Here is a 25,852-nt window from a genome sequence, read left to right on the forward strand (position 1 = left end):
TTAACACGCTATAAAAAGAGGAGCAGCATGATTGTGAAACACACATTTAACACGCTATAAAAAGAGGAACAGCATGATTGTGAAACACACATTTAACATGCTATTAAAAGAGGACCAGCGTGATTGGGAAACACATTTAACACGCTATTAAAAGATGAACAGCACAATTGGGAAACACACATTTAACACACTATTAAAAGATGAACAGCACAATTGGGAAACATACATTTAACACGCTATTAAAAGATGAATAGCATGATTGAGAAACGCACATTTAACACGCTATTAAAAGATTAACAGCATGATTGTGAAACACACATTTAACACGCTATTTAAAGATGAACAGCATGATAGTGACACACATTTAAAACGCTATTAAAAGATGGACAGCATGATTGAGAAACACACATTTAACATGCTATTAAAAATGAACAGCATGATTGTGAAACACACATTTAACACGCTATTAAAAGATGAACAGCATGATTGTGTAACACACATTTAATATGCATTTAAAATATGAACAGCATGATTGTGAAACACACATTTAACACACTATTAAAAGATGAACAGCATGATTGTGAAACACCCATTTAACACGCTATTAAAAGATGAAGAGCGTGATTGTGAAATACACATTTAACACGCTATTAAAATATGAACAGCACAATTGAAAATCACACATTTAACATGCTATATAAAGAGGAACAGCATGATTGTGAAACACACATTTAACACACTATTAAAAGATGAACAGCACAATTGGGAAACACATATTTAACACGCTATTAAAAGTGGAACAGCATGATTGTGAAACACACATTTAACATGCTATTAAAAGATGAACAGCTCAATTGGGAAACACATATTTAACATGCCATTAAAAGATGAACAGCATGATACTGAATTACAATTTTCAAATGATAAATATTGATTGAGGTTATTTTGTTTTTACGGACACTTTTTTTTTTCATTTACGGACATTATTGTCATGTTTATTTCACAGTTTACAGTTATAGAAATTACAATTTTCAAATGCTAGATATCGATTGAGGTTTCTCTCTTTTTAATGGACGCATTTACGGTGTTTTATGTAAATTTTTATTGACAAGTGCTTTCCAACGGTTATGTGATTTTATCCGGTGTACCGGATTCAATGTCCATCGGCACGCCAAATTTCGTCTTTCTATGACACACGGAAGGTACCGAACATTAATATCAATCAGTCAGTGGTTAGAAGAAGCTTTATATATATTAGATATTGTATATGTGTATTTCAATTTCATTGATTCTTGGTTATTCTTATCCACTGTATAAAAATAGCAATAAAATTAGTTATTATGGAAACTCAAATTATGACAAGGCTGTTTGCTCATAGCAGTAACATTTCCTCATTACAATCATCTTGTCGTTAGTACTGGGTTCTTTATACATGTATTTTTGAACAAATCTATTGGTGAAGCAAAAGTATCCGAATCTGCTTCTTCTCTTTCCAAAAATCTCCAAAGTTATCCCATCAACACTAGACTAGACGGATTTCTGGGAACTTCACTTTTTAACATAATTAGGGTATGCTGAATTCGATTAACCCGATTCCCAAGCCGAATTTTGAGTTTGTTTTGTTTGAGTTTTGAATAAACTGCTGAAGAACTTGGGCATTGGTGAACTCACAGAGGAGACAATCAAATCTGCAGAAGCGTTCATCTGCAGAATATATAATGTGCACAGAACAACCTCTGTTGATTCAGCACGACATACAGTCACGTGAAAAAGTAAGTACACCCCATGTAAAGTTTTGACTTTTTCAACATATTTCAACATACAGCTATTTGATCTTCATTTCAACAATATTGATAGATAAAGGTGATATAATATAACAAATATCATGAAACATTTACATTTTGTAGTCCATTGTATAATTTAAATAAACATAAATGTAAATTTCGCATGTGGAAAAAGTAAGTACACCCCAACATTTATCACTTCTTCAAATACCTAAAATTAGAATCAGGTGCACCAGCTCAGGTGCAAATGAATGGAACATCGTTAGAGAGGATCTTGGAGGAACCTGTCTTATTTAAACCTCAGACATTTAGTTTGGTTTGCTCTTTGTTGTTGAAGTGTGCGGCATCACCATTCCGAGATCAAAAGAGCTCTCTGAGGCCTTCAGAAAGAAGGTTATAGATGCCTACGAGTCTGGGAAGGGATTTAAAAAGATCTCCAAACAATTTGAAATCAATCATTCGACTGTCCGAAAGATCATCTACAAGTGGAGAAGACTCCAAACAACTGTCAACTTGTTCAGGGAAGGCCGCCCCAGCAAGTTCAGCCCGAGAGCAGACCGCAAGATGCTGAAAGAAGTCTCTAAGAACCCCAGAATGTCATCACGGGACCTACAGGTAGCACTTGCCACTGTTGATGTCAAAGTGCACGAGTCTACCATTAGAAAGAGGCTGCACAAATTTGATCTACATGGGAGGTGTGCCAGGAGGGAACCGTTGCTGTCCAGAAAGAATATCAGGGCAAGACTAAAGTTTGCCAATGAACACCTCGGCAAAGACCAGCACTTCTGGAACAATGTGCTCTGGACAGATGAGTCAAAAGTAGAGCTATTTGACCCCAGTACCAGAAGACATGTGTGGAAAAAACCAAAGACAGCATTTGACCACAATAACCTAATCCCAACTGTAAAGCATGGTGGTGGAAATATTATGGTTTGGGGCAGCTTTGTTGCATCAGGGTCTGGGCAGCTCACCATCATAGAATCCACTATGAATTCTTCATTGTACCAGAGGGTGCTTGAGGATAATGTGAGGCCATCTGTCGAAAAGTTGAAGCTCAACCGAAGGTGGACCTTGCAACATGACAATGACCCGAAACATGTCAGTAAATCCACCAAGGAATGGCTGAAAAGAAAGAAATGGAGGGTTCTGGAATGGCCAAGTCAAAGCCCGGATCTAAATCCCATCGAGATGTTGTGGGGGGATTTGAAACGAGCTGTGCATGCAAGAAACCCCTCAAACATCGCACAGCTGAAAGAATTCTGCATGGAGGAGTGGGCAAAAATTTCTCCCAGTCGATGTCAGAGACTGGTAGACAGTTATAAGAAATGCCTACTTGAGGTTGTTTCTGCCAAAGGGGGCAATACCACCTTTTCGTGCCAAGGGTGCACTTACTTTTTCCACATGCGAAATTTGCATTTATGTTTATTTAAATTATACAATGGACTACAAAATGTAAATGTTTCATGATATTTGTTATATTATATCACCTTTATCTGTCAATATTGTTGAAATGAAAATCAAATAGCTGTATGTTGAAATATGTTGAAAAAGTCAAAACTTTACATGGGGTGTACTTACTTTTTCACGTGACTGTATGTTGTTCTCCAAGACTGGTAAACCAGAAGCAATGTCACCGACAAGTGATGCTCTTCATTTCCATTTGATGCGAGTGCACTATCAAGCCATGGCATGGAGAAATACTCATTGTGCCATAACTGACCTTCCTGCACATGGCGAAATTGGATGAAAACGTGGCGATTCAGGACTAGAGCCTATTCTGATGTCACCGAGTCCAATCCCAGAAAGTTACATCGAGATGATTTGTTGTGCATGCCAGAAGCAATGCAAGACTCGACGCTGCAAATGTCGCTATTCAGAGTTGAGGTGCATATCAATGTGTGCCTGTCAGCAAAAGACTGATGATCAGACCCCTTGTATGAATTTGATGTAGTTTGGCAAAACAACATGTGTGACATTCCTGAATGTTTGTGCTTCATGGCCATGTATACTTGATTTTAGAATAAATGGTTGGATGAAACATTGTCTTATTAAAACCATTTCCCATTTTACAGTGTCCAATTTCAATACCAGTTTGAATGTCTCTTTCAATATGTCGCCAACCATAATACTATAGACTCGATGGATTTATGAAAAAAGGCCATGTCTAAGCTTCTTGGTGCATTTTGGGGTAAAAGTTGTAAAGTTAAAGTTAAAGAGCTGCATGTATATACATTTCTTTTTTTCTTTTTTTTTGTATTTTTTCTTTTTTGTATTTTTGCCGGATATAAATGCTTGTCTGATCAAATAAATTGTCCAAAAATGGCAATTTGGCGGGCATTTGTTTATGCTAATTAGAAGGTCAAAAACTCAAAATTCGGCTTGGGTACTGGGTTAATCGAATTCAGCATACCCTAATTATGTTAAAAAGTGAGGGTCCCAACATTTACCCAAAAATGCACCTCGAGGCTTATACATGGCCTTTTTCAATAAATCCGTCCAGTCTACACCACCAACTTCATTGTCCCCTCCTCATCATCCCTCCACATCTTTCATCGGTGTCGTCTCACACAGACTCCACATAATTTGTGGAAAAAAATAACCCAATGATTCACTAGTTTCTAAAACTGGTGAAGTCATGCTTAATGTGAAATCAAACAACCTCCATGCATATGCCAACAACTCCTCCATTTAACGGCTCAAATTATTTTGGTTTCATTAAGACTTTCCATCCCTTAAGCCGAGTTCTTAGCTTAGCCTTAAGCTTAGAATACTGGGGTTCATCAGGCGGAGGGCGAAATTACAGTAACGTGCCTGTGCTGGGTTACACTGTAGTCATTCTTCAAATTTCGTTTTCAAATGTTCTGCACATGCCTCATTGCCTTGAAGGATCGTATTACTTGTTGGCTGAGATTAAATGTCAGTGACATGGCAGCTCCTTTGCTTGGAGATACACAGAGATGAGAGACAGAGAGATTTCCACAGGCCAACGTAATAAAACATCCACAAAAAGGTAGCCGGAGATCATCATGGTATTTCGAAAAAGTTACACCAACTCTCAGCTCGTTAGTTAAACACAAATGCTCTTTTATTTGAGCGATTTAACGATTTTAACGATTTAAAAAACCAAAACATTATAGAGATGTCTTAATTTGATTTGGATCGAAGCAACTTGGCAGAACAATTAATGCAAAAGGAAAACGAATAAAGGAAGAATAACAAACAGCAAAAGTTGACCGGCCACTTAATATCTTTAGAAAACCATCATGAATCAAAGCACTCATGTGGAAGGATGAATCAATGGGAGGAGCCTGAGCCAAAATGCATCATTCATCTAATGCGTGACGTCTACAGGTCATACCAAGGTCCACCTTCCTTAAGGCAGCATGCTGACATCCTTTAGAGGTTTAGATGAGCACCCCTCTTGAATGGCCATTTCACGAGACTACTCGAAGTATTTGATTTGCAAACATGATGGTATGCAGCAAATTTCTACAAAGTGAATTCAGAAGGGCCAGGCCATTTGCCAGGAGCCAGAGCTATGACTACGGAAAGCGAATTATCATAAAGGCAGTCTCATTGGTTTCAGCAAGTTGAACATTGCAACCTTTGCAGAGGGTTGTTTTAATGAATAGAATGAACAAATTGCCAAATTGCAATAAGGAAGCATACAAATGAAAAACCTTGCAACTGGAAGATGCACTTCGTCTCCCGTGCCTCAAAACTGACGCGTTAAAAGCATCACGTCACAATAATGCCACAATGGAGACATAGGTTACAGTGGGGTTGAAATGCTACGGGGAACTTCATGCTAATTCCTGACATCAGTAAGTGGGGTAGCTCAATGTGTTGTTTCTTGTACAGAATGCCATCAAAAATGCAGTTACAAAGTATATCAGACAAGTGTTTTAATGACTAAACAGACAAATTTTCTTTTTTGCCAATGGCTGCACATTTTTATGTAAGCAGACCACACATGTAAGAATAAGCAAAACCATTTACATTCATAATTCCCAAGAATGCATTCAAAGATCTGATGCTGGAATTGAAAACATCCACAAAGCACTCCCATTCCATCAACTAGCCAATGAGAAGAAGAACCACCTTTAGAGGCCATTTTTCTCCGCAGAGCAGGGGTTGGTCTTTTTCAGGCACATTGGTCCCCTTTTTGAAGCAATGTTTTATGGCCGATGCCCTTCCTGCTGCCAACCCTGTTAGTCGCCTCTTGCGACACACAGGAAATTACCAGTGAGCTGGTACTCAATTTGCCGACCTCGGAAAGATGACAGGCTGAGTCAACCCCCCCTGGTGTTAATTCAGCGATTGACCGGGATTGCGAACCCAGGATCCTAGGATCCCAAACCGGCACCCTAACCACTAAGCCAACACCAGGCTACAACTAGCCAATGACAAGAAGCGAGGTTATTTGATTCTGACAAAAAGGGTGAAAAGTACAATGTACAAAAAGGGTGTTTGTGGGGAGGGGGGAGCTAGAGGTGTCGGTGCTAATGCCTTTGCAATGATAAAATTGAAGTGATGTTTAAGGTGTCTCACGTAATAAATGCTGGCTCAGCTGTGGAACCAGGAAAGCACCTTTTTGTATTTTATTTTGTCCTTTTGCTTAAAACAACCTCTTCCTCCTCACAATGCTTTACATAATTTCCCACGTGTGAAAGTTTTGCATGGTTTTCACGACGTTTTTAATGATTCTGGTATCTAAAAAAAAAACACGCCAGTGCTGTGCCTCTCACCCCACCCTCCCTATCTCTTTCCGAGAACTTAGCCTCCTTCGACGCTTTTCATCATGTGATAGGGGGAAGCGGCAGTAAGAGATGTAGTGAAGAAAGCCGGGATTAGACCAGAGGCACGTGGGGATGTAAGATGAGGTGGAGAAGAAAACCATGTCACAAGGGAAGAAGTAGCTTGGAAGAAGCCTCCATTTTGTGGCTTGGCGTGATGTGTCTCAGTACGTGTGAGGCCTCATTAAGGAAATGCATTATCAAAGTAACGACTCCATAGGTTTAAGCAGAATTATCAGTGAAAAGAAGGAAACAGGACGAGAGAGAGAAAGAGAGAGAGGAAAAGGAGGCACTCAAGACACGCTGTGTTGAGTGCCATGGTCGATGGGCACGACACACCATTTTCGTTCCCCGACAGCCTGGATCAAGCTACCTCAGAGAAGCCTGAATTTCTTCCCTCCATTCTTTATATCCTTGCAAATATTTCTTTATTATTTTGCCTCCCTATTCCACCCCACCTCCTGGAGTTAGATAGAGGTATTGTTACGGATTCGTCCCTTCCGCTGTTGTGGTTTTCATCCACTTGAAACCCTTCTGGTTCTATGTATTATTATTATTATTATTATTGGGGTTTAAAGGAAATGGTTATTGTGGTTAAAAGGTTAAAAGCGCTCATGGAAAAACGAGACAGGAAACAGGATCGAGCACCGGAAGACGATGATAGAGAAGAAGAAGAAGACATGAGGAGATAGGAAAAAAGACGTGTCTTGAAGCTCCGTACCGAGCGTGGTCGAGCGTACATAGCGAGTGAACTTTGAGTCCTTGAAAGGAATATCGTGCGATTGGTGTTATCGCTGGAGTATTGAAAAGGCCTGTGCAGTCAGGTACGGGCGTGAGGTTCCGGAGAATCCTCGCCTAGAGGCTGCGGCTCGAGTAAGAGCCATCCGCCATTTTGAGCCTCGCGCGTCGTTCCCCGAAAAAGGTTTTTGCCGCGTCAGTTTGTCTCACCCTTCGGTGGTCTGCCGGGGATCGGTTCGCACTAAAGCGGCGTGTAAAGATTACACTGCGGTTCGCAGATTGAATGGTGAATGTGCACGTCTGGATCGCGTCTTTGGGGATTTCCCTTTCCACCGCCAGTTTGCGGTTGGTTTGGACCATGGGACGGTCCACGCCTTGCCTACACGTCCTTACTCGCCTCATTGCCTCTGCGCCTCATCGCCTCTTCTCCAGGATCCCTTCTGAGGTTATAGAGACATTGAGGAGTGTTTTGTCCAGTCACTGGGAGCGCAGTGAGTTTGAGTTAGGTTACTAGAGAAGATGGTACCATCTTAAGATATTGATTATTATATGGTTGATTGCTATCATTGTTGTATGGTTCTTCCTGTGTGCTTTTTAATACATTATTTGGTTTGTGGATAATCATTGGTGTGGTTTCAATATTGATTTCGACACGGATTAATATATTTTTCTGCCGTGGCTCCTCTCGGGGTTCGGAGGTATACCAAGACCGGGAGGTCGGGGAGGAACACGTAACAGTATCTGCTTGTGCTGGGCAATTGTGGGCCCTCCCGTTGAACTTGTTTTGTGGCCTGTTTTGTGTTAGTTAATTAATTCCTTCATTACAATTGAGTGTCTTTGGGATTTACTTTTGTTTACTTTGCTCTGTGTGCCCTGTTTCTAAACCTGTTGAGTAGAGCAGGTCCATTTATTTACCTGTGCTAGGATTGTTACTACTGGCATGGTAAGATACCAATTTGGAAGAGCGTACAGGTGCAATTTAGGTGACGCAGGTGTTTTAATCAGCCCTAGCGTACAGATACGATAATTCCACTCAGTCACATCTGATTGCCTACACTGCGTGGCCCACTTGCGGGGAATGTATTGATTTCCCGGGTAAGTCAACCTTGACCTATGGAGCAATATTTACAGTAGCCAGAGCACCCTCCCAATAGAGGTGATGTTGTAAAAGCAGTGAGTACCACTCCAGGTCCAGGACTTTATGCAACCTTTTATCTGCAAGAGGCCCACCTGTATTCTTCGACCACAGTTCCTTGTTTGACTACAAGGATATAGGCTTCTGGAATGCAAGTTAATGGGATTTACTGGAGGGATGCGGGGGCATTTTTGTTTAATTTATAATAAATAATAGACGTGTGTCACAGTATCACCTCCATAACTCCAAACCATGAAACCCAGTGGCCCCAAACATGTGCATGAATGAAGACTGGGTATTTGGGTGAATTTAAACACACCTTTTGAAGAAAAATAGCAGCTCACATTAATTAAAGGCTTTATAATTGGTCAGCTCAACGTAACCTCACAAGGGGTCTTAGCCGCCATTTTGTTTCGGCCAATTCAAATGTGCCTTGCCTTGCAAAAATGACTGTACTCTCACAGACTAATTAAAGTATACAAGCAACGGTACCCGCCCTATGCGTGGGGCTTCAATTGGGAAGCCCAAATGAAAAGACAAAATATCAGAAATTGAAGGCTTTTTTTATTTTAAACGATTCATGTAAACATCCGTTGAATCATATCACACGCAAGTCATCAAAATCTAAACAGTACATGAAAAAAGATTGAATTCTGCAAAACGGAAGCGGCCGCTGCACGTCTTTCTCAGTCGCACGTTTATGTGTGAAGAGTGCGCGCCGAATCTGTAACACGGAAGCGGCTGCTGCACATGTTTCTCAGTCGCTTTGCACACGCTGCCATGTTACTTTGGAGCCGTATGTTTATATAGGAAGAGTTCGTCAGGAGTCGATCAACTCTCTCCTGGTACGTGTAATAAACAGTATTTGTAGAATTTCAACAAAAGCCACATCACTGTTCATATCGGTAAATATTATTCCATCGTGTTTGGAAAAACTGGAAAATTGGAAAATTGGAAAACTTGGAAAAATTGGAAAAACAATATAGCCTATTTTCCTCCCAGGGGTCCCAGGAATACGCACCTAAAATATTGCTGCGATTGTTTGAGCCGATTTTGCGGTACCTTCGAACGGACGAATGAACATTTGGTGAATTATAGTAAGATAATCTAAATCTGTGTTCGGGTTTTAGGATCGGATCTCTAGGACTAAATAAATGCTGAAATCTGGAGTGAAATCTGAAAATTTTAAGAAATAAGCAACATGTACAACTAAGTGTATTTATTTGTTTGTTTATTTAAGAAAGGCTGTCATCCCTCCTTCTGCTCTGCTGTCTAAATTATCAAAAGGTGTACGGCGGTAAAAATCAAAATGTAATTATCCAGTATAAAAATACATTTTTTTAAAGTATAAAACGGTAAGTAAGTTTTACATTTTTTTCTGTAAAAGCATTTAGGTCTGTAAACAAGATCCACAAACAAGATAGGGAAGGTCACAAGAAATTATTTTGTGAAACCATCACGACATCTTTCTTTGAATAACGTTTGTGCCTGCAAATGACACAACATCTCTCTCTATTTGAGTTCACAATCACCATGAACACGAGCTGAATCCACGTGTGTGTGTGTGTGTGTGTGTGTGTGTGTGTGTGTGTGTGTGTGTGTGTGTGTGTGTGTGTGTGTGTGTGTGTGTGTGTGTGATGCATTAATGCACGATATCGTGCAACAGGCACTATTCAAAATAAGATGTAGGGATGCTTTCACATGTCGGGATAGTGTGCCAGGAGAGTGCGAGCCTTGTGCCACAATGAAGCCACCAAATTATTGATTACCAAGGTACATCCCCTGGAGGACAGTGTGGATAATATTATCTTCTCCACTTGTAAAGCAGGGTAAATCAATCTTGTTTATCAGGTTATCCCAATTCCTAGCCATAAAGGCTGGCGTACCCGGTGCACTCCAATGTATTGTATGCCTTCCCTCTCCCATTGTAAGCCAATGTAAGAATGGATGGTCGGTGAGCCAACAGTTGGTGTACAGCCAACTCATAAAGCCATGCCTTCATATCAACTTGTAATATCCGCTCCTCCTGGAGCAAAATATGGTATCAGTGAATCACTTGCACAAAGTCACTCGTTTCTCCACCCTCAATGCCACCTCCGATGGCAGGGGTCAGAGGTTAAACCACTCGAACAATGCTACATGTTTTAGGTAAAAATTGTAAATATTCTCACATTTGTGGTGAGGTTGGGGGAATTAATTTATTTAATGCTCATGACTTGACCCTGGATACCCTGAATACATATGCAAAATATAGTGGATATCGGCCGAGCCGATTCCATTCTTTTTCGATTCAATAAGGTTCATACATACATACCCACATACAAAGCATTGGCGTATTTTAATATGATTAATCCTCGTTGTGCAAGCCAAGCAGAATTTCTCTAGGCAAACAAACCCTGTGGTGATAACCTCAACATGGTAAACAACTACACAAACATCATCTGCAGAGGCCGAAATGACCACTGATTTTTTTTCCAAAGGCACTACAAGAAAACTTGGCAAACGAGCATGAAGTCGAATCAAAGCACAGCATCCATTATGCAGAGAGAGTACAGGATGTCTGATGGAGGACACCCCCCTAGATAACTCCTCAATAGAGCACAAATGGTGGGTATAAACCAACATTCACTTTGATTAAGATAAATACCAATAAATTAAATTACCAATTATCAACTAAATTACCAATCAGCCTGCTCTCAATCATCAGCAAAGTCATGGAATCCATCATTGCTTCGGATATCAAATCTTTCCTCTTCTCCAATGGCTTCATCTCTGATCATCAATTTGGTTTCAGACCAGGTCGCTCTACTCTGGACATGCTGCTTCTGCTGTCTCAACAATGGATGGAGGTCCTCAATGCCAAACAGGAAATCAGAGTTGTCTCCCTTGACATATCACGTGCCTTCGATACGGTCTGGCACCCCGCTCTGCTCACCAAACTCTCCTCCTATGGAATCCATGGAAATCTCCACGCATGGCTTGTGGACTTCCTCTCTAGTCATAGTCAACGTGTGGCCCTGAATGGGTTTCTCTCATCTCCTCTTCCTGTTCAGGATGTGGTTCCCCAAGGCAGTGTTCTGGGCCCTGTGCTTTTTCTGGTCTTCATCAATCATCTCTTCGACTCTCTGGAAAATCCTCTCTATCTCTTTGCTGATGACTCCACTCTCTGCCGCTCCATTCTCATCCCTCAGATCGGCAGTCTGCAGCCTCCTCACTCTCTGCAGACCTGGACAAAATCACAGACCTATGGCACTGCACTGCACTCAGCTGGTGCAATACCGGTAAGCAAATGTGGACGGCTGGTATTGGAGGGTTTCAGACAGCCAGTAATATAACGACAGCTCAAGTTCAGCACTGTGTCCAGCTTCTTGACATGATATGATTGTTCCAAAACTTGGCATGCATATTCTGCTGTGGAAAAGCAGAGAAGTCCTGTTGATGGAATTGTTGTTGGGTTCACTCCCCACTTGGAATTTACCAACATGCTGGGGAGTGCATTGTGGGTACAGACTTTCAGTTTACTGATATGGGATTTCATCCCACTTTTCCTTTCTTTTCGAAAAGACCGACTGGGCAACCCTCCCATATACTTTCTCAACAATCCTCTCCAAGAAGTTCTGTCACTCAATCTCTTGGGTCTCACAATCTGCCATGATCTGTCCTGGGAAAAACGCATTTCCAAGCTGGCGTCCAAAGCCAGTTTCCGACTGGGCATCCTCCGTCGTGCGAAGTCCTTCCTTGGCACACCTGAACGCCTCACCACATACAAGGATTTCATCCGCAGCTCAATGGAATACTGCTCTCTTTTCTGGGCCGGTGCTCCTGCCTCACACCTAGCTCGGCTTCACGCTGTTGAAACCAAAGCGTTCAGAATCATTGGAATCTCCCGCGATGAAGCTAACTCCGAGGGCCTTTCACTCACTCACCGCAGGCAGGTTGGTGGTCTTTCTGTCTTCTACCGACTCCTCTCTGGCCTTGCCCCCCCAGCTCTCTCTGTGCACTGTCCCCCAAATACTCCTGCAGGTCGCACTAGATCTGCCTGCAACCCTCTTCTCGTCAGTTTCATTTTGTTAACAAATATAATTTCGTTCAAAATTTTGGGAGATTAGCAAACCTGTACATTTTTAGAATCATCAAAGCATAAAGAATCCGAAAATCAATGTTGGCACTTGCACAGACACAGATTTTGGATTTTCAAAATGGCCGCCATAAAATACATATTTTGCGCTATCTCGGCTTCTAGTCAACCTAGAAACTTCATTAAATATGCTAATCCTATGTTTTCTGGGTCAATGAATCCAATAAAGGCCTCAAAATAGTGCTCAGGTTATAGAAAAGCAACAAACAAAGGTATTTCAAAACCATTGTCTTTACATTTGTGATATAACTGTATTACATAATACATGATATTGCAAGTCCTTTGAAGTTATAGGTATGGGTTTATAAAGCAAGAAAGCAGCCTTGTTAGTATCAGATTGAACTATAAGTCCTATACACAGGATCTACGAGGTCTATACCGTTCAGGAATATGCTTTTACAGATCTTCATCACTGTCCTGAGTGTCATTTTCGCAAAGGTGTCCACGCAAATGCCAACATTAATTTTTGGATTCCTCATGCTCTGAATATTCCAAAAATGTATAGTTTTGCTAACCTCCAAAAATTGTGAACGAAAGAAACATAGTGAACCTGACTATTCTGGTGAAACTGCCAAAATCAAGACTCTCTGCTCACCTTCACTCCTTCATTCCTCTTTTCTCCCGCCTCTGGAACAAACTCCCTCACGCTCTTCAATCCCACTCATCTCTCCAAGTCTTTAAAACAGCTGTTCACCACCATCTCTTATCTTCCCCCATCCAAAACCCTGATCTTTTCTACCCCTGTTAATTCACCCCAGATCCACTTTTTCTGAAATACCAACTTCTTTCCTGGAAGCCCTAGCAGTGTCCATGTGTTTTTTTACCTCTCCCACCCCCCACCCCCCTTCCCACGCATCCTATCCCCAATCCCTCTACCTGCTCTCAAATGTTGTACTTGTGTGCTTCCCCCTCCCTCCCCATCTTGTCTCCCGCTCCCTTTATTTCGTCTTATGTGTCCGTTTGTTTTTTTTGTCATTAATGTTAGCTCTTATACGAGCCTCGATCTTGTATACAAAAAAAAAAAAAAAAAAAAAAAAAAACACAATCATTGGACAAAGGTAACAAAATATGTTGTGAAACCAAACTGGGGTAAAATATAACATATCTAACTGTATATCGAAATTTTTCTCCTGGTCAAGCAAGAAAAAGCTCATTTTTACCTCCATCACCGAAGGTGGATGGAAGTAATGTTTTCACCTCTGTCTGTCTGTCTGTGAGCAGGATATCTCAAAAAGTTGTGGCCTGATTCGGACGAAACTTGGTGGACGTGCTGGGGGTGTGTCAAGGACGAATTGATTCAATTTTCTTGAAGATCCAGATCCGATAATTTTTTAAAGTGATTCTTAACCATTGAGTGATAGGGTCAAAAACGATATATAGCATGATATCTCAAGATGTTGTGCACAGATTATGACAAAACCTTGTGGATGAGTTGGCCAGTTGACAAGAACAAGCCGATTCGATTTTGGTTTCGGCCCGAATCCAGATCTGACCTATCAGTGGGATATAAATCATACACTGTTCAGCCTTGCGGAGGTGTGTGCTCTACCGAATGCCATTCCAGCTCAAATTAACCAAAAAATTATGCATAGACCTGTTTAAACTAGAAAATGATTGACAAGGACATTTAAATAAAAATGGCTCAATGTGATTAGCATTTAGGTGATTAATCAAATAATTAATCAATAAATTGATTAATCAATAAATCAAAAATACCCTTTATAGCCAAAGCACTTGGTCATTGTCGTGTCCAAATATCAGCTTCCTTGCTCAAAAAGGTGCCTGAGATATTTCCGAGAGGAGAAAGGAAATAAATAAGTACTTAATTAATCGATAATAATTAAGTAACTAATCAATTAATTGATTAATCAAAAAAATACTGTTTTGCCTAAGCACGTGCTCACTATTGTGACAAAATTTCAGCTTCTTAGGTCAAAGGATGGCTGAGATATCGCCTGAACAAACAAACAAACAAGTAAACAAGAAAGAAAACAAACAAGTTAGAAAACAAACAAACGGAGTAAAAACTGAGTACTCCCTTTCAGCGTGCATCATGCAGCGCCTGGAGATGGCATAGGAAAGGAGCGGTGTACAATATTCAACAACACTCAAACTTCGAATGCAAAAACACAACTATCTTACTGAATAATCATTAACATTTTTCTGCGGCCATTTTAATGATGACGCGACAGGCCGTCTCGCTAGATCACCACTAATGACAGAGCAAACAGTGCTATAATGAACATATGCACCATATTAGCCTGTAACAAACACAACAACGGCATATTATTATCAAGGGAAGCAAACATTGCCGTCATTTTGATAAGTTTAAATGAACATCCATTTGGAAATCACCCTGGCCGAACAGCGTGTTAAATTGCAAGATGCCCCTCAAGATGGCGTGAGATAGCGAACAGCATTATGGGAAACACATAGTGATAGAAAAACCACGAAACCAACGTCAAACATGTAAATTACAACGATCTATGACAGCAACGATTGCTTCAAGAAAACTTTCATCTATTTATACAATGCTTCCAAATCTCCGGAAACCACCGTTGTATCCGAGCAATCCTGGTGTACAGCATTTATGCATTCATAAACTTCTTTACATATATATGTTAACAAAAGTACCCATCACTTTGGTGGTGAATTTTAATGAAAAGACAACATGGTGTACTTCAATAACATACTGTTCATTTATTCTGGTCATAAACTGTATCATTTGCCGACGAAGGTCATCTTCCATCTACCTAATATTGTTACATTTGTGTGGGGTAGGGATGAAAGTCAGGAATGTGTAAATCAGCATGGACCGTGTGACGCGAAGAAAGAAGCCCACCTCGATGTGCGTAAGGAGGGTAAACGTTCAGGTTAAGTGTTTGCATGTTGCCATAAGGGGAGTGGCTTCTTTTTTTTGGTATACAGGATCGAGGCTCGTGAAAGAACTAACATTTATCACAAAAAAAATGAAACAGACACACAAAACATATAATAAGGGAAGCAGTACACAAGATGGGGAGAGAAGGGGAAGCACACAAACACAACATTTGAGAGCAGGGACATCAGGAGATCTGTGGGAGGGAGAGGGCTTGGGGGGAGGAGGCATGGAAAGGGGGGGGGGGGGGGGATGGGAGAATTATAAACACAAGGACACTGCACGGACTTCCAGGAAAGAAGTTGGTATTTCAAAAAAGTGGATCTGGGGTGAAATTAGCAGGGGTAGAAAAGATCAAGTTTTTGGATGGGGGAAGATAAGAGATGGTGGTGAACAGCTGTTTTAAAGACCTGGAGGGATGAGTGGGATTGAAGAGAGTGAGGAAGTTTGTACCAGAGGCAGGAGAAAAGAGGAATGAAGGAGTGAAGGTGAACAGAGAGTCTTGATTTTGGCAGTTTAACCATAAGAGGGTAGCAGACAGATCTTATGCGACCTGTAGGAATATTTGGGGGACAGAGCCCAGAGATAGATAGGGGAGGATGGACGGAGAGGAGTCGGTAGAAGACAGAAAGACCACCAACCTGCCTGCGGTGACTAAGTGAAAGGCCCTCGGAGTTAGCTTCATCGCGGAAGATTCCAATAATTCTGAAATCTTTGGTTTCAACAGCGTGAAGCCGAGCTAGGTGTGAGGCAGAAGCACCAGCCCAGAGGGGGGAGCAGTATTTAATTGAAAGCCTTGTATGTGGTGAGAAGCTCAGGTGTGCCAAGGAAGGACTTGGCACGATGGAGGATGCCCAGTTGGCAACTGACTTTGGAGGCCAGATTGGAAATGTGGTTTTCCCAGGAAAGATCATGGCAGATAGTGAGACCCAAAAGCTTGAGTGACAGAACTTCTTAGAGAGGATTGTTCAGAAAGTAGATGGGAGGGTTGTCCAGTCGGTCTTTTAGGAGAGACCTAGTAAGAGTGTGAAATTTGTCAGGATTGAAAGACATGTTCCACATGTTTGACCAGTCTGTGATCTTTTTCCAGGTCTGCAGAGACTGAGGAAGCTGCAGACTGCCGATCTGAGGGATGAGTTATGGAGCGGCAGAGAGTGGAGTCATCAGCAAAGAGGTAGAGAGGATTTCCATAGAGTCAGAGAGATCATTGATGAAGACCAGAAAAAGCACTGGGCCCAGAACACTGCCTCGCGGAATTCCAGCCTGAAAAGAAAGGGGAGATGAGAGAAACCCATTCAGGGCCACACTTTGACTACAACTAGAGAGGAAGTCCACAAGCCATGCATGGAGATTTCCATGGATACCATAGGAGGAGAGTTTGGTGAGGAGAGCGGGGTGCCAGACCGTATCGAAGGCACGTGATTAGTCAAGGGAGACAGCTCGAATTTCCTGTTTGGGATTGAGGACCTCCATCCATTGTTGAGACAGCAGAAGCAGCATGTCCAGAGTAGAGTGACCTGGTCTGAAACCAAATTGATGGTCAGAGATCAAGCCATTGGAGAAGAAGAAAGATTTGATATCCGAAGCAATGATGGATTCCATGACTTTTTTGATAATTGGGAGAAGGCTGATTGTTCTGTCGTTGCAAGGATCTGTTTTTGCACCTTTTTGTGTAAAGCGGTGATGTTGGCTGATTTCCAAGCTGATGGAAGATGACCTTGAGCAAAAGAGAGGGTGAAGAGAACAGAGAGAGGGATTGAAAGAGCAGCAGAGCAGGATTTTAGGACCCGTGGGCTGATGCCGTCAGGTCCAGTTGCAGAATCAAAGTCGAGGGTTGACAGAAACCTCTCCACCTTGTCAGGGGAAAAGGACACAGAATCCAGGAGCAGCTGGGTACGACTGCGTACAGTGGGTACAGAGAACGATGGGTTTGGGACACAAGATTTAGAGGCAAACACAGAGTTGAGGCATTTAGCTTTTTCATGAGCAGAGTCAGCTGTGTAGCCGTTTGAGGTAAGGGAGGGGATGAAGGGGGAACAAACACCAGAAACAGATTTGACCAGACGCCACCAGGATTTGGAAGAGATAGACATGTTTGAGAGTTCAGTCTTGAGGGAGGAGAGATATTGTTTTCTCGCTCTCCTGAGGGTCGACGCACACTTGTTTCAGGCTTTGTGAAAGGAAATGACATTTCCTTCCGTTGGATTTGCTTTCCAGGAGACGAAAGCAAGTTGCTTCTGGGCAACTGCCTCACCACATGATTCCGTGAACCATGGACGAGAGGAAGGGTAAGACAACTGAAGACGAGATGGGATAAATCTGTGCATGAGAGAGAGCAAATTACTTTGGAAGAATTCCCAGGATTACTTTATGTCAGAGGTGGTCGAGATGGGAGACAAGTCCAGATGATTGATGGCTGCTTGAAGACCATGCCAGTTGGCCTGAGTGAAATTCCAGACTCGTCGATGTTGAGGAGGCTCTCTGAGAATGGTCAGAGAGATGTCCACTTTAACAAGCACATGATCAGAAGAACCGATTGGAGTAGAAGAAGAGCAGCAGACATTTCCAGGGAAGTTAGTCATAACCAAATCTACAAGAGAAGATGCTCCGTTGACTGAGATCCACGTTGGGAAATTGACAGATTGTGTCAGTCCCAGTGAGTCACAGAAGTCCTTTGCTGAGGAGCCATGGCTGGTGAGAGAGTACTCACACCCAGCCAACTGGCATGGTGACAATTGAAATCACCACATATGAGGAAGAGAGAGTTGGGATGAGTAGATCGAAGTTGGTCCATATTTTCAGACAGAGAGATGTAGATGGAGTCATCACTGTTTGGTGGACGGTACAACACACATATGAACAAAAGGTGGGAGCGAAGGGGAAGCCTTAGCCAGAGGTACTCCTGGCGGTGAGGTGGAGAGAGGGCAGTGCAGGGCGAGTGAGGAATAGAGTTTTTGATAAAGATAGCAACCCCACCTCCAGGACGAGGCTCAGGTCTATCATACCAGAGGAAGGAGTAACCTGGGGGGATATTAAGGAATCAGAGACATTCTAAAGGAGGAAAGTTTCTGTTAAGCAGATCAAGTCTGATTTGTCAGAAACAACCTGTATGGAGAGATCAGTCAAGTCTTTTGTGTTAATTAGTTCTCGGGTGTAAGATTAATTACCCCACCAGGGTGTAATTGGCTCCCTGTAATTTTTCCCTCATGTTCTTACCAAAACTCGTCCAGCCATACAATTAGTCCCATTGCTACAACAACACCAGCAAGCCCGACAGAAACACTACACATTCCATCCGGCAAGTAAACCCTGCCAAGCCGAACATTCCTGAATGGCGATAGACTCTGCCTCCAAGTATGGTAAGAGGCTAGACTCCGCCTTGATGACTCGTTGCAGAGCAACCACGCCCCGAGCTTCGTGAGTGGTTCAGGAGCCATGGGATGATGCACTGGGGCACGGGGATTGGTCGAGTGTGACATCAGCAAGGGACAAAGGAGGATGAGTCCCTCCTCCCTCGCTCTCTCTGGTACTGGCTGCGTGGTGAACTGTCGCATTTTCACTCTCTCTCATTCTGTTGCTGGTGCGAGCGGTCGCAGTGTCTCTCTCTGGTACTGGCTGCGTGGCGGACTGTCGCATTTTCACTCTCTCTCATTCTGGTGCTGGTGCGAGCGGTCGCAGTGTCTCTCTCTGGTACTGGCTTTGTGGCAGGCAGTTGCTTGACTCTTGTGCACTTGGGGAGAGAACATTTGGAGCTTTGTTGAGCCTTTGTCCAGTGAAAGAGTGGCTCCTATTCAACACGGTGTTTTTCGGGGAGGTTTTGGCCGTGATGGGCTTGCTCATCTAGGGGGGAGAGAGGAGGGCGTTTTGCCGCCGCTTCTCGGCAAAGGTGCCATGTGGGGTTCACGCCATCTTGAGGGCTTCCCATGCAGAGACTCAGGCCCCCTTCACAGTCGTCGTCATCGGCACAAGCTGAGTATCGGCCAACTCACCAGACCATTTTATTTTATTAAATTTCTCCTTGTGTCATGTAATTGTGTCTGATGGAGGGTCCCTCACCAGAGCCTTATAGTTTCCTCAACTTTCATTTTTATTGCTTCACGGTTATTTTAATAAATTCAGTATTTGTTGCATATTACTTTTGTATGTCATGTCCGTTTACTCGTTTGTGGGTTCGAGGAATAAAACCCCATGGCGGCTGTCCGATCAGGTAAGGCTTTGCGCCTCTCCCGCGAGCACAAAAAGATAATCCCGCCAAGTTCGGCTATACACCTCGGAGTTAAAGTAGCTGTTCGGCTATCTGTCCAAGGCTGGTCTCTTCATCGGCCACATACTTGACAATATATCAACATTGAGGTATATGGCAGTGTAAGGAACAGGTAACATCTATGGAAGTATAAAGCAAGAGGAGCCGACATCATTTCTGTCGATGTTCAAGAAGAAAACAAAGGAAGACAAGATAAAAATGAGAGTATAACAAACATGGAATTGTAAGTTATATAATCTCAATATGATTCCCAGACGATACAGGTAATTGATCAATGTTCAGGCTTCCATCACTTGGAAGGGATCCTCTGATTTCCCTTTTGGCTATGAATTAAAAAAACGAGTAAACGAGGACCTATAAGGTAGGTCATGAAGAAAATGCTGAATCAAGAAATAGTTACACAACTTTGACAAGATCGTTGAAAAATAATTTCAACCACTTGTAGCCTACTGCCCCACCCAGGGTGAGCATCATTTTTATACGATTACTACTTCACCATATTCTGGGATCCACTTCTTTAATCTGAAAATTATTATTTAATTAATAATATAAAAAAATTATATTTTATTTATTTATAATATTTAATGATATTATTATTTATTTAATTATATTTTATTAAATTATATATTTAATTTATTATTTAATTTTATCTGAAAAAAAAATCCCTAGTGGTAGAAGGTTCTCCATCTATAAAGAAACTGCAGTTATATTGGCTACTTGAAGATGATGCAGGATCAGTGCAACGTATGCGTGAAGGCACGTCACACGACAAAATTTAGTCGTTTCCTTGCTATCATTTTCGAGTATTGCTCTCCTTGGAATTCTTCAGCTAATAATTGTAAAATTTTCAAAAGATATGAAGTGAAGACTACCTATTTGAATAACTAATTAGATCGTCACCCTCTTCAAACTAACCAAATCAATAATGAATGTTCTCCTTTCAATATTCTTTCCTTTTCAGAAAGCATGGAGTGTTCTAAAGAATAGTTTCCTCGCATGCCTTTTCCAAGTCAAAGCAATAGCCCCATAATAGCTCAAGTTATCCAAGATAAAAAATAAAAAAAACACCTTTAGAGGCCATTTTTCCCCGCAAGCGGGGGTTGGCCTTTTTCGGGAACCGTGGTTGTTGTTGTTTTTCGGTCCCCTTTTTGAAGCAATGTTTTACGGCCGGATGCCCTTCCTGACGCCAACCCTTTTTGCCGCCTTTAACGACAAGCAGGGAATTACCAGTGAACTGGTACTCAATTTGCCGACCTCGGAAGGATGACAGGCTGAGTCAACCCCCCTGTCGTTAATTCAGCGATCGACCGGGATTCGAACCCAGGATCCTAGGATCCTAAGCCGGCACCCTAGCCACTAGCCCAACACCAGGGATTTAAAAAAAAAAAAAAAAAAAAACCGAGGTCGGCACCGTCACAATTGGATTCCAAGATGAAATATAAAATTCCACAAATCAAGCTGAGAAACTTGCAAAACAAATTGCAGAACTTAATCGTGAACAAAGTTCCATTTTTGATGTTGTTATGGCTGCAGCTGATCCTGATTTTTACAAATGTTATTCCATTAAAATAATTGTCAGGATCAATTCCCCAGCAGGCTGTAGAAAATCTTTTCTGCTTGCTAATATTCTCTCTGCAATTTAGTCTAGTAGGAAGACTAGGTCCCCCTGCACCCCCCGGAGATATACTTCTAATCAGTGTTTCTAGATTGGAAAAAATGTGTAGAAAATGACTAGCTATGGCCCCAAGCTGAGAAAATGTCCCACATACCATTTTTATGCAAATTACTGCTGCCATTATCAAAAAAACGATTTTTGACATATCTCAGCCAATATTGCAGATAATTGAAAAATGAAGGTGTCTAGACCCATGTTTTGAAGGGCATAGATCATGATAGAACTATTCATAACATGATTACATGTGTCTATGGTATACTAGTATGCATATTAATGCTGTAATTACAAAATAATCAGTTTTACAAATGATAAGGATACGTTAATACTGCAGATAACTTAACATGGTACATAAGGGGTCTAAACCCAGGTATTTTCAAGGTTAAATGTCAACAAGATGCTCCTGAGTCTTGCATAGGGGCGGGACATTGGCAGTAACATTGGTACCACTCAACTTTTCTTCCCACCATTGACTTTGTATTGCGAGAGATTTTCACTTGCTTATTTAAAGGTTTCTCACCCAGCCCACGTAAAATCTACCAACTCCTGCTGTTAACTCCCAAACATATTTTTTTATGTTATCCAATCACAGTGCAGAAATGACAGACTAGAGATCCAAATTAGTGCTGCTATAGCTGCCATTTTACATTTCCATCCATGTAACATGCGCGCTCGCGCGCTCGTATCAATTGGTAATGTCGCGCGCTCGTATCAATTGGTAACGTTGATGTTATTGAATACCTCAGTTGAAAGTTCAGTCTTCCATTCCATCTGTGTGTTGTTCTTGGTATTCATCCTCCAATCTAGCCAGGTAAGATGCTAACTATAATGTTACTCACACTCTTGACTTCAGTTTCTGCATGAAATCATAAACAGGCAGAATAACAGCTGAGCCAGCTAGCACCATGTTAGCTAACGTTAAAGCTAGCCTCATCTATGTACAGTATGTTCCTAATGTTGGTGTAACTTAAACTTTTGTTAATGCCAAACATGAGATATATCTGTTGACTTCTGTATATGAATTGAACCAGAAAGAGGCACGACAGCTGAGCTAGCTACAGTAACTTAGCACAATGTTTCATTGGCCTAGATAGCTAACGTTAGTGTGGAAGAATTTAGATGTTTTAGCTATTAGCACTTTAGATGCCACTAAACATGGTTTAGTCAGCTAAAAAGTACCCTAGTGTAGAACATGACTCAGAACCTCTGTTACCTCACTGAAAACTCAGAGCCTCCTTTCACAGGCACTTTTAACATCATTCGTGATTTCTTATTTGTCATTTAACAGTGATGGTAGACATCGACAGCAAGCATGCCCAAAAGAAAACGGAGTGTAGAACCTGCAGCCCAAAGCTCTCCTCCTACATGCATCCTTCATGTACCATCCATGTCTGATCATGGGGATTTCACGCCCCTCCGTAAAATTAAAGGATCTGCTTCAGAAAAACTGCAACTGCTTCAAAAGATCCGGGATAGACGTCTCAACCAACCGCATGACTCCCCATGTCGTATGCAATCAGTATGTGATCAGATCCCGGCAACTCTTCCTGATGACCTAGAAAGAGTAGGATATCACAGCAAGTGTTATAAGCACTTTGTCCGCCACTTTCATCGTCTGGGAGATGATACAGAACCAGGGCCATCAACCTCATCATGGCATCACTCTCCTCGTAAACCAGGAGGTTCTGCTGAACCCATCTTCCCGCCAGAGTGTATATTTTGTGAGAAAGTTGAGACCAAAGATGCTCATCGCAATACTGAGAGGCCTACAACCTTCCCATCCTTTAAAAACAAAGAAAATGCATGGGAGCAAATCGAAACACGGGCTGAGAAAATGGGTCTCTATCGACTCCATCGAAAGGTGAAAAACAAAGACCTCTTTGCATGTGAGGCCAAACACCATCCGTCATGTTTTAAAGCTTTCCGCACAGCATTCTACAACTATGAGCGTGCGATTCACAGAGCCGAAGCACCAAAGGAGCAGGCTTGCATGTCAGCCGCCCATGAAAAGGCATTCAACTCAGTACTGGAACACATTCAAACCCAGGTCATCCAGCAGAATAAAGTTCTACAGCTTTCTTCCTTGCGCTTGCTCTATGTCGAGGAACTGAAACTGAATGGATATGAGAACTCAAATTATCGGTCAGAGAAACTACTGAAACGCCTACAGAATGACCCAATCAAGGAGCATATCCACTTCACGAAGGTTGATCATGACAAATGTGATGTCATTTCTTTCTGGCTTGTGCACAGCTCAAACATAACAGTTTCCAATGCTCTCGCACGAGCATTCACACTCGGAAGCACAAACAAGAACCAAAATGTTGCCCTCCAACTTCGCCAGGGTATTCTACAGGCTTTCAGAGAGTGTAAAGACCAACCATGGCCACCAACAGCTGAAGACATGGAGCTCAATCCTGAAGACATCCTACCTCCAGACCTTGTCCGCTTTCTCAGCGTGCTAATGACTGGCAAGGAGGGCATCGAGACAGAAAAGGTGAAGCGTCTGGTCTTCTCCATTGGACAAGATCTGTGCCGTGCAGTGTCAGATGGAAAATGGAAGTTACCAAAGCACATTCTCCTCTGTGTGACTGTAAGGCACCTGTTCCGAAGCAAACAGCTCACCACAATACTACACAGGCTTGGACACTCTGAGAGCTACGATTTCGCCTTGGAGTTGGAAACTGCTCTCGCCAAGGTCCTGGATGAAGTCTCAACTTGCTCCTCCTGATCCTGCTCCACCATGCCCACAACATCAAGCTGACGGTGTACCTGGATACAGGGTCAGGGAAGCATCGCCAACTTGTCAACGTCTCTGAGCTGGCAGAATCCCTGGGAGAGGACTACTGTGCCACTCTCCTGGGGTACTATGTGTTCAGCGGAGAAGACTGCACCAGTGCCTTCAAAGGGAAGGGAAAAGTCGGGCCCTTGAAAAAGCTGGAGAAGAATCCCAGGTTTCACAGGGCATTCGGTGAACTGGGTGACAACTGGGATGCCAACCCTGAGGTGGAGAGGCAGTTAGAAAAATTCACCTGTGTGATGTACGGCCAGAGTCGCGAGTCATCAGTGGACATTGTCCGTGCCAAGCTGCTACGAAAAATGGTGGGAGAGGACAAGACCCTCACATCCAAGTCCAAGGTTGATCTGGCTCGCCTTCCTCCATGCCAGTCTGCCCTGAAGCCGCACATCCAGCGTGTGAACCACCGCGTAGCATTGTACAAAAGAGCCGATCAACCTATCATCGAAAAGCCAAAACCTTATGAGGAGCAAGGATGGATAAGGACTGATGAAGGACTGTTGAAACCAATGTGGTCCAGTGGTCCCATCCTACCAACCTCACTGGTGGATCTTCTGAACACAGGAGAGCACGAAGAGGAGGAGGAAGAGGAAGGAGAAGAAGAGTTTGACTCTGACGATTTCGATGAAAATGATGATGACTGACTCAGTGTAGAATCACTAATGCTAATGATGTTTATCTAAAACAAGCAAGAGAAGAGTGGTCACATTGAGTGCTAGGACTATTTTGACAGTTGTAATATTTAGAAAAATAAAACTTTGTGTTAACGTCTGTGTAGACGGACCTTAATATGAGTCTATTATTTCGTAAAACTGTGATTATTTTGTAAATAAAGCACTAATTAGCATACTAGTATACCATAGACACATGTAATCATGTTATGAATAGTTCTATCATGATCTATGCCCTTCAAAACATGGGTCTAGACACCTTCATTTTTCAATTATCTGCAATATTGGCTGAGATATGTCAAAAATCGTTTTTTTGATAATGGCAGCAGTAATTTGCATAAAAATGGTATGTGGGACATTTTTTCAGCTTGGGGCCATAGCTAGTCATTTTCTACACATTTTTTCCAATCTAGAAACACTGATTAGAAGTATATCTCCGGGGGGTGCAGGGGGACCTAGTCTTCCTACTAGACTAATTAGGGTCATGGGCTACATTGCTTTAGCAGTTGTTCCTGCAGGACTTGTAGCAGAAAAACCTGGAGGAAGGACATCCCACAGCGGTAATGTCTCTCGGTCCCTGCTCTCAAATGTTGTGTTTGTGTCCTTCCCCCTCTCTCCCCATCTTGTCTACCGCTCCCGATGGTATATGTTTTATGTGTCGGTTTGTCTTTCTGTGGGATTAATGTTCGCTCTTTCACGAGCCTCGATCTTGTATACAAAAAAAAAAAAAAAAAAATCCCCATTCCCAAGTCCTATCCATCTGTGTGCAGATGAACCGGAGCCCAAACTGCTTTCGCAGATCTCATTAGACAGGGTGTGGGATGGAATTATGGCAGGTTACCGTCTCGGTGTTGAATGCGTTGATGGAAGCATGCGAGACCTGTTTTCTCCAAGAGAGTCACCGCAAAAATAGTTCACGTTGTGTGGCATGTTGGTGACGCAGCAATCATCAAAAGTTCCAATGAAAGAAGCCTTTTAT

The sequence above is a fragment of the Myxine glutinosa genome, chromosome 7, assembly GCF_964187855.1.
Source record: "Myxine glutinosa chromosome 7, kmMyxGlut1.1, whole genome shotgun sequence".
Taxonomy (NCBI): Eukaryota; Metazoa; Chordata; class Myxini; order Myxiniformes; family Myxinidae; genus Myxine; species Myxine glutinosa.